At 40.5% G+C, this 9,597-nt stretch overlaps 1 long non-coding RNA gene across 1 annotated transcript; it reads right to left on the reverse strand.

The window, feature by feature from the left end:
* Positions 1-4,347: 4,347 nt before the first annotated feature.
* On the reverse strand, positions 4,348-9,135 carry LOC111755494 (uncharacterized). The gene is made up of 3 exons (XR_002790043.2): positions 7,178-9,135; positions 6,949-7,036; positions 4,348-4,640 (listed from the first exon to the last, which is right to left on the reverse strand). It is a non-coding gene; the product is annotated as an uncharacterized LOC111755494 (long non-coding RNA).
* Between the last annotated feature and the right edge of the window lie 462 nt (positions 9,136-9,597).

Here is a 9,597-nt window from a genome sequence, read left to right on the forward strand (position 1 = left end):
TAATGAACCAACATTTCCAATGACGGCGCGTAGCAGCAACATTAGACATAGGTTTGATCATACCTCATTCTGAACATATGAACTAATATTTCTGATGGGAAGCAGTTTGATATCCCTCATAAAGTTGAGCACACATTACTATCTCATCCTTGAGTATATAAACAAAAGAAAAGTGCGAGCCTTAACATTGATAGCTTTATTCATGATAATCAACCACTGAAAACAACCTCAATTGTGACCTGATTAGATAAATAGGTTATAGTATACGATTTGTTTACAATGTAATACAACATATAAAAATATACAATGTATATAAATGTGATATTCTTTTCCTGTTCTCTTGGTGGTTTTCTTTGTTGTATGCCATGGTTTATACAATAGAGTACCACTTAGGAACAAAAACAAATTACTAAAATACACAAAACCATAGAATCTCAAAAAATATGTTGAGAATAAAAGGACAGTAATAAAACAGTATGCAGTAATGCTTCCATTTAAATAAACAACTAAAACTAATGCATACTATAAAACTAAGGCAAACTATAAAATATCAATATTAGTCAGTATTAGAAAATGAGTCCATGAATTCCTGAAACTGATGGTAGAAAACATTAAATGCAAAGGAGTTGGAGGGGATTTTCTAGGGTGACAGAATCAAAACTATGCCTTGATTGTACTGGTGTTCACCTAAATGAACGTATTGTGTGGAACCCATAACACTACTCTACGATACAGATAACCAGGTTAATGGTAGCAAAGGTGGGACTGGAGCAGACATAGAAGGAAGACAGTCTGGGAGTTGCACCAGTGTAGCTGTTATCCTCGATGTGCCTTTGATGCATAATGCAAGTATGACTCTGGCTGCTGTGGCCCATGCTTTCTGCACAAGAATACATTAAGGATTCAGCGCCAATAGCAAAGAAGTCTGTCTCTCCGCCTACGAATCCTTCACACTTGAATCACTTTTAATCTAAAAATGTTCTGCGTTTTGTGCATTTGCCTTTTTTTCTGTTGACATCATCACCAGTAAAAATATATCAATGTGAGATTCTGTACATGTGTGCATAGTTGTTTTCTTCTCTCTTTTTTATTTCATCTGGTTTGTAACAACGAAAAAGCTCATCAGCCATGAGTCTAGCAGAGCAGACACTGGGACTATAAAATCTAATTGCCATAAAATATGTGGGACAGAGCCCTTGACATTTTCATGTCTAAGAAATCATGCAGTCACCCAAACAAGCAAGGTTCTGGGAAAGGTAGATGCGACTGGGCCAGGGTGAAGTCCAGGAACCTTGCTCACTGTGAGAGAGGGAAGAAGAGCTGAGAGTGGAGGTGCATTCAGGGGTGTGCTACTGATTTGGAGGCCTTTCGTCACCACAGAATAGGAAGTAAAATGGACAGGGCAGGATTAGGGTCTGAGGAAAATGAGAAAAGTTTGCCATGACCACTGTGAGGAACTAGAAAACAGCTCAAAACAGAAGAGCCATGCTGAGTCGGTTCAGGGTCAGCTGCGGTCAGAAGTCACCAATTTATAGTGGCACCAACCTGTCTAGAGTCAAAATGTGTCTCCTCTGGACGTCCTGCTCTGCTCCTTGCTTTTCACACGTAGGCATTTGAAAGTGTAGAAGTGTGTGTGTGTGTGTGTGTGTGTGTGTGTGTGTGTGTGTGTGTCTGTGTGTGTGACAGAGAGAGAGGGAGACTGTAGATCTGTGGGTGTTGAAACTATGGACTTGTCACTATCTTTTTGTTACTCTATGTCCCTAAGTCTTTTCCTCCCTGGTTTAACATCTCCATCAACGACTATCCCTCAGTGGGATACTCATTTGGCTGTCTTGACAGCTTTTTCTGAGAGATAGATACACAGAAACAATAAAATGCCCATAATCTGTCATATTAATGATTAATTTATTTGGCAACCTGTCTGGGCCATGGTGTCCAGATATTTCATCACATATTATTCTGGATGTTTCTACAAAGGTTCTTTGGGATGAGATTAACATTTACATTGGTAGACTTTATATAAAGTCTTTGTCCTTCATGATATGAATAGGCTTCATCTAATCAGCTGAAGGCCTAAATAGAACAAAGCCTGACTTTTGCCAAACAAGAAAAAATTGTGCCAACAGACTGTCTTTGACTCAGACTGCAACTGACCCAGAATAAAGTTCAGGAATCTTGCTCAACGCAAGAGAAAGAAGGTGTTTGGGTTTTTAACCAGGCCTCCACAATCATGTGAGCCAATTCCTTACAGGATGGATGAAAGGTACTGTCTTAGTTACTTCCTTCATTGCTAGGACAAAATACCTGATACAATTTAAAGAAGGTTTGTTTTGTCTCGTAGTTTATAGAGGTTTTAGTCCATAACCAGCTGGCTTTATCTCAAGGCAACATGGCAGAGGGACATGGCAGAGGAAAAAGAGCTCATGGCACAGTGGCTGGAAGCAGAGAAACACATCGAGAGAGGAGGAATGGGAAATAAACCCTTCCACACCACAGCCAGAGATCCACCTCCTGCAACCAGGCTTCACCTTCCAACATCATATTTAGCTACAAACTCTTAATTGCATGAATCACTGGTGAGTGTCACACCCCTATGGTGCAGTTATTACCCCAAAATCCTGCCTATAAGTGCATGAAACTTTGAGGATTAGATAGATAGATAGATAGATAGATAGATAGTCAAAAGTACAGATGATGATTAAATACAGATGTATATAGAGATACAGATGATAGAGGTCCATGCTCTGGTTAGTTCTGTCTCTGGAGAGCCCTGACTCACACATTGCAATGGTTTGCAGTGCACCCCCAGAATTCACGTGTTAGCAGCTTACTCCTCATTGTGACTATTGAGAGGTGGGGCCTAGTGGGGAGCTTTAGGTCATGGGGGCCCCCACTCTCCTGGACAGAGTCACACATTTAGAGCCAAGTTCACAGAATAGGTTCACTCTCTTGAATGTTTGCCTTTCGACCTTCTGCCACGTGCTGATGACCCCACAAGCCTCTCACCAAAGCTGGCCTTGATTTTAGACTTCTCGGCCTCCGAAACTGTGAGCATTTGAATTTCTGATTATTATAAATTGCCTTATCCCAGATACTCTGATATAGCAGCACAAAACAGAGTAAGAGACTTCATTAAAAAGGCCTCACTTAACCTCTCCAGTAAATGGATCACAGAAGCCGCTCGTGCTAATCAACATATGCAGCCTTTTTGACCGAATTCAAATTGGAAAGGGAAAACCTATACACTCCCTTCTCCTCACAAACTATAATCTCCAAATCCTTTACCTTCTGGAGGTTGCTGAATGTTCATGATATTTAGTGGATCAACAAATATCTTAAAAGGATTACACAGAAGTATATTAAGACTGAATTTATTACTAGCAGTTTCAAAGACAGTGACCAGATTATTTCCCAACTTTGCCATTGGCCTGCAAATAGTTGCTTTTATTCAGACATGCAGGGTTTCTAGCATACCACTCACAGATGATTACCAAATTGGATCTGAAATTCAGCATCCACTCTATGGAAAATAATGAGTATTTTGTTGGAATAAAGATGACTAATAATGCATTATCAAAAGCAATAAAAGCCAGGCTGATGCAATTGGAAACTCACCCACATAGTTCCAAAATTGGCCTGACTTTTATAGATCCGTGATGTAACACCAGCTATCTTCTCCTCATAATAAGCTGCTAGAGTTTTCTTCAGTGCCCCAGTTCATTGATAGATGGCTACTTTTAAGTAAACTAGCTCTTGTTCAGATGTATTGGATGAGACATGAGCTGCGAAACAGTATACATAGGGTGTATGCTCCCTCCTTACAACTCTGGCAATGCAGGGCTTCATTTTGAAAAGAGACCTCTTCAGGTTGTAAGCCCCAGCACAGCCAGCTCAGATATTAAAATACTGACATTGTCTTGTACTTGTTAGAAAACAACTGACACACTATGCAGATCCTTCCACTTCATATTGTTCTTCCTCTTCTCTGCTCCCTCCTTGGGCCCATCTAGCTAAACAGAGCAGTCAGGGCCCCCACAGCCTCCTCTAGAGCAATTGCCAGCACCCATCCTATCTAATCAATACTACCCCCAAATGGTTGCTAAATATTCTAAAAATCATACCTGTTGGCTCAGAATATTTTGAGCATCTTTTTTTTTTAAATGTAGTCTTTTAGTCAATCTATTTTATTTTTTAAAAAATAAACAAGAAAATTTTATAGTTGAGGATTTAGCTCAGTGACATAAGCCCCTGCCTGGCAAGCGCAAGGTCATGAGTTTGATCCTCAATACCAAAAAAAAAAAAAAAAAAAAAAAAAAAAAAAAAAGAAAAAAAATATTTTATAGCAATCTACACTTTGTTTTCCCATACATTTCTATTCAACAATCATTTATTAATGTATACCATGTCCTAAGCACTTCTATAGGTACTAACACTACACACACACATTTTCTGCTATGCTATGAAAATCTTTGTTTATGCTGCTATAACAAAACGCTATACAGTGGGTAATTTATAAATAACAAACACATTCATTTCTCAAATCTCTGGAGGCCGGAACTTCCAAGAGCAGGGCGACAACAGGACTGGGTTCTGGCAAGGGCCTGCTGTCTGCTTCCAAGATGGCACCTGGTTGATGGATCCTTCAAAGAAGACAAATACCATATACTTACATGGTAGAAGAGACAGAACGGGAAGAAATTGTTTCCTTTAACCCAGGTTCCTTTTACAAAGCTGCTAATCACTTCCGAGAGATCACATTTCTCAGTACTTGTCCCTTGGGGCTTAAATTTCTACATTCAAATCACAAGCAGCACACGCACAGACACCCACATCAGTTACTCTCATGACAATACTGTGACTTGGGTGATATATGACAACTTTTACCAACAATCATATAAATATTCTATGTGATAGATGGCAGGTCGCATGCTAACCTCTCTGAATAGATAAGCTAAATTAACCTACAACAGTGTCATGAGATACACAATTTTTTCACAGACAGAGGAGACAAGTGGGGCTGGAAAAGGTTAAGTCACGTCCTGCAGGCTAAGGAGCTGGTGGGAACAGAACGGGGATTCTCACCCAGGCTTCCGGTTCTCACTTGCCACTGCTGTCTCCACTGCTCCACGTTCCCTTACACTAAGGTTGGTTTGGGCAGAAGTACTGAATTATGGGACAACTGCCATTTCTAAATGGATAAATATATCCTGAGTGCTCACTTTCAGCTTTGGTTTTAACATCACATAATTTTCACAACATAAAAATGGTAATTCACACTGAAACCCAAGTAATTTCTAGAAGCATCTCTGTTTCAATTTCTTCTTGGTAAATCTCATCTGTAATGGATGGATGTTGTGCTATTCTTTAAAAACTGCTTTCTGTGTTTTTCTTTTAGACTGCATTTAATACTTAAGTTCTGCGTTTATCAACTTTCTAGGATTATTGTAGGACAAAGGTAAGACTTGCACTGATTCTCTCCCCATTTTTCCTACTCTTGCCTGGTAGGGGAATTCTAAACCCTAGTTCTGAGGACAGGAGCCATGTCTATAATTCTTCATTCCTAAAACACTATAAAAGAATATTCTTTGTATACAGGAGGCAGTGCTATTATAGCAACTTCTTCATTTTCTGATAATTTACTCTAGATTTCTATTTACCATTTTTGCATTTTTATTACATTATTACTCACATAGTATACATTTTAACCATTTGAAGTGTACAGTTCACTGATTTGTAGCAATATTCACATTATGCAACCATCAAGACAGTCACCCCTGGAACCTTTTCATCAAGACCCAAAGAAACTCTGTATCATTAACATATGGTGTTGTATGTCTCCAGAAGACATAATTGCCCCAAATGGGCTTTCACTTCCACAAAATACCAGTCTCCAGGTTAAAAATTCATCAGGGTCAGTATATGACATATGGAAATTTGTTTTCTCTTTATTTTTAATGCAACAATCTCTACATGCAAACTTCATTCATTTATTTAACAAATATGCACATCTGCTCTACTCCAAGCAATGAGCTAGGTTCTGGGGATGCTGTGAAGAACAAGAAGGATGCACAGTCCCCTCCTTAGACAACTTACATTCTAATCAAGGGAAAGGAGCATATGTGATGAATATAACTAATAAATCAGTGAAATCGGAGAATATAGCTCAGCAGTGTAAGTGCCTGTCTGGCAAGTGCAAGGGCCTGAGTACAAAGTTCCTGGTACAAAAAAAAAGTTAAAAATAATAAATAAAATAATTACAACTGTATAGAGTGCCTTCACAAAAATATATGTAGAAAAGGGCTGGGCTAACTGGGAAAGCAATGAGGGGACCTCAGAACTGAGAGCTAAAGATGAGGATGATCCAGGTGTGCACAGGGTAGAAAAAAAGCACCCTAGGCAGAGAAAGAATCAAGGACGCAGGCCTGGGCTCCTGAGAGAAGGGACAGGAGGCTCGTGCTGCTGCTGTTGAGTGAGACGTGGGAAAGGGGCGGGGAGAAGACACCAGGCCTCATAGCGCTCCATAGATTTTATTTTCAGAGAAATGTAAAGCTAAAGAAAAAAAGAACGAAAACACCTTTCCGCCTACTGTAAAGAGGAGGCTGACAAGGAAGGTCACACCTTTTACAAACAGGGGCAAGATGGTGGATTGGACTAAGAAGGGGGTGGTGGAAATTGTGAGAGTTTGATGGATCCATGATCTATTGGACCTGCGTGTGTGGGAGCAAGGAAGATGAGGTTAAGTTTGGGAAGACTGAGGTAGGAGCACGTCACTGTCAGGAACTCCCCTTCAGTGTGCTCTTTCTAGTGCATATTAAATATCCAAATGGGAATAGCAAATAAATAGAGGACATGCAAATCCTGAGCTTAAGAGAGAAAAGAAATTAGAAGTGGGAATAATGAACCTGAGTATCAACAAACAGATGGCATCAAAATGAAGCCAATACATACTATGATCCGCTTATTTAAACCCTGGTTGTGAAGCATGGTAATTCTGTGATCTTGAACAAGTAAACTCCTCGTGCCTCCATTTCTTCTTCTATAAAATGGAAATAAAAATACTATTTTAGGATGTAGGGAATAATAAAATAATTTATGTACTCTATAGCATTTGGATAAGCACTCCAAGAGTATCAGTGTAACTAATTTATAGTTTTTCCCACAATGCTTTCACACTCACCCTGCATATGACTCTTTTAAAACTATGAAAGCCGTGATGGGTATGGAAGCACATGCCTATCATCCAGCCCTCTGGGAGGTTGAGGTAGGAAGACTGCAAGTTCAAGCCCAGCTTGTTCCGTGGGACTCTGGAAGTCCTGGCTGGGTCCTCTGCTGCCAGAGGTCCTCACTGACCATCTCTTCAGCCATCCTTGCACCCTGATAGCTCTCCAGATAAGAGGGAGGCCCCCGTCTCAATATCCCCTGTCGGCAGACATCACTCTTCCAGGTTTGCCTAGCTTGGAGAAAAGAGACAAACCTATTTTTCTCCTCAGAGTGATGAGCGGGGAAATGCCGCAGTAATCTTACCCTCCATCCTCTGTTGAGTACCTTCTCAAATCATCCTCATATACTTGAAGATGATTTGAAGATTCCATCTGGTCATGCCTCAGTAAATTCTATAAAAATGGATTAGTGTCAATCTTTATAATGTGACTACATTAGTCAGCTTCACATTACTAACACAAAATACCTGAAGCAGTTAACACATAATGAGGAAAGGGTTATCTACCTGATAGTTCCAGAGGCTCCAATCCAAGATGGGAGGGAGCATTGCATTGGGCCTCTGGTGAGGATGCCAGATGACAATGACAGAGAGCAAGCAACAGAGCAAAATCACTCACCTCATGAGCCAGGGATGAAAGAGGAAGAAGAAGAGTCTAGGTATTCCCTGGTCCCCATAATGACGTATTCCCAGTGATCTAAGGAGCCCCCAAGGCCTACTGCCAAGGATTCCTCCATCTCACAAAAGTGCCACTCCTGAGAGCAAACCTTTATCACACAGACCTTTGTGACCATAGCTATGGAGAATTTGGTATACTTCATAATCAGCTCTGGCTTCACGTATAATTAGAAGAAACAGGAAATATCTCATTTAATATCATCTATATTTATTCTTTAATTTTTAATATCAAATTTGTTAGCCTATAATAATCCCTATACAAACAAATAGAGCTTTCTAGAAGTGACTATTAAGCGACTAGAAGGAAATGAGCCGGAAGCTGTGGAAGGACAGCGTCCGGGGCAAAGAAAGCAAGAACAAAGCCCTGTACACAAATCTAAGTCTAAAGAGATAGAATGGGGGACAACTTGTAAGTTTGCCTCTTCTTTCTATATGCTTATGCTATTGGATTATAAATACAAATAAGACATTAGGAAAATCTGTGGTAAAGAAAAGTTCATAAAAAGAGTCATGTGGGTGTCTGAGTTCAAAGGAAGATTGTAATTAACTGCTCTTTCTCTTCAGAGGTCAACATTAATTAAGAAAGTAAGTCAGAATCATGGAGGCCAAAACACCATCCCTGTAATTGTGAAAGACAGGACTAAAGAATGTCACTTGTCCTGTGGTAAATGTTGGTTTCCTGTGACTTTCTGTCCCCTTACCGGGGAAAATTAAAGCCTGCCCGTATAACCTCCACAAGTCCCAGGGAAAAACCCACAGGGACTGCTCTGGTCCCACGGGGGCCACCAATCAGAAAGGCTGGAAACACAAAGCCAGACTTCACCTGCCTTCCAAGCAGCATGTGGGAGAAGCCACAAGTGCTAACAGTGTTGCTTGCACCTTTTTTGTTCCTTCCTCTTCTAAAGGACACTAAGATCTCTCCCTCAATAGGAAGAACAAAATGTTGCAAAAATGGAAAGTAGAGAGGGTTCACTTAGCAAAATCCAGGGATGGCAGCTTTATGGCCACACATTTGCTGTTATCTTTTTAAAGAAGGGGGATCCACGAAGCATCTATGAGAGGAACAGCGCCATGACAGGGCAGGATGGAATGGCAGCTGTGATCAGCAGGTTAGATTCACTTGAAAATGAAGATGTTTGGTGAAGACAAATAGGTGACAGCAAGAACACGGTCTTGAGCCAGGCTGGGAAGAGTCGTGGATGCGAGCCAAGGAGTTTGTGTACAAGTTGGTCAGGAATTGGAAGGCAATCACAGTTTTTGAGCATAATTATGGCAGTTCTTTAAGAAGATTGAGTGAAAAGCAGGGTGCAGAATATATTATCTGGGAAGAGTCTGGAAGCAGGAAGATTAGTCAGAGGCCTCTGTGTGAGTCCAAGTGAAAGTAACATTACCTAGTGCCATTGCAGCAGGATTGGAAGCCAAATGAGATTTGTGTGGTGCTTTAGAGTTTAGAAAGTTCATGCTGCATTAGTTACCTGGCTTGACCCAGCACTTGTGGGAAGTAAGTCACTCAGGGATAAGCACATCATAAGGCAGTTTGCTCACAGTAAATGCTCACTGAATAAACATGAGGAAGACTCTGAAGGGCCTGGTGACTCTATGAGAGGGTAAACCCAAGTGAAGAATCAAAGACAACTCATTGCCTTCTGTACCGAGAATAATTCATTCACTAATCAAATATTTATCCAGTGTTTTCCAGG

The sequence above is a fragment of the Cavia porcellus genome, unplaced genomic scaffold (assembly GCF_034190915.1).
Source record: "Cavia porcellus strain 051 isolate PalLab524CR breed Dunkin Hartley unplaced genomic scaffold, mCavPor4.1 scaffold_18, whole genome shotgun sequence".
Classification (NCBI taxonomy): Eukaryota; Metazoa; Chordata; class Mammalia; order Rodentia; family Caviidae; genus Cavia; species Cavia porcellus.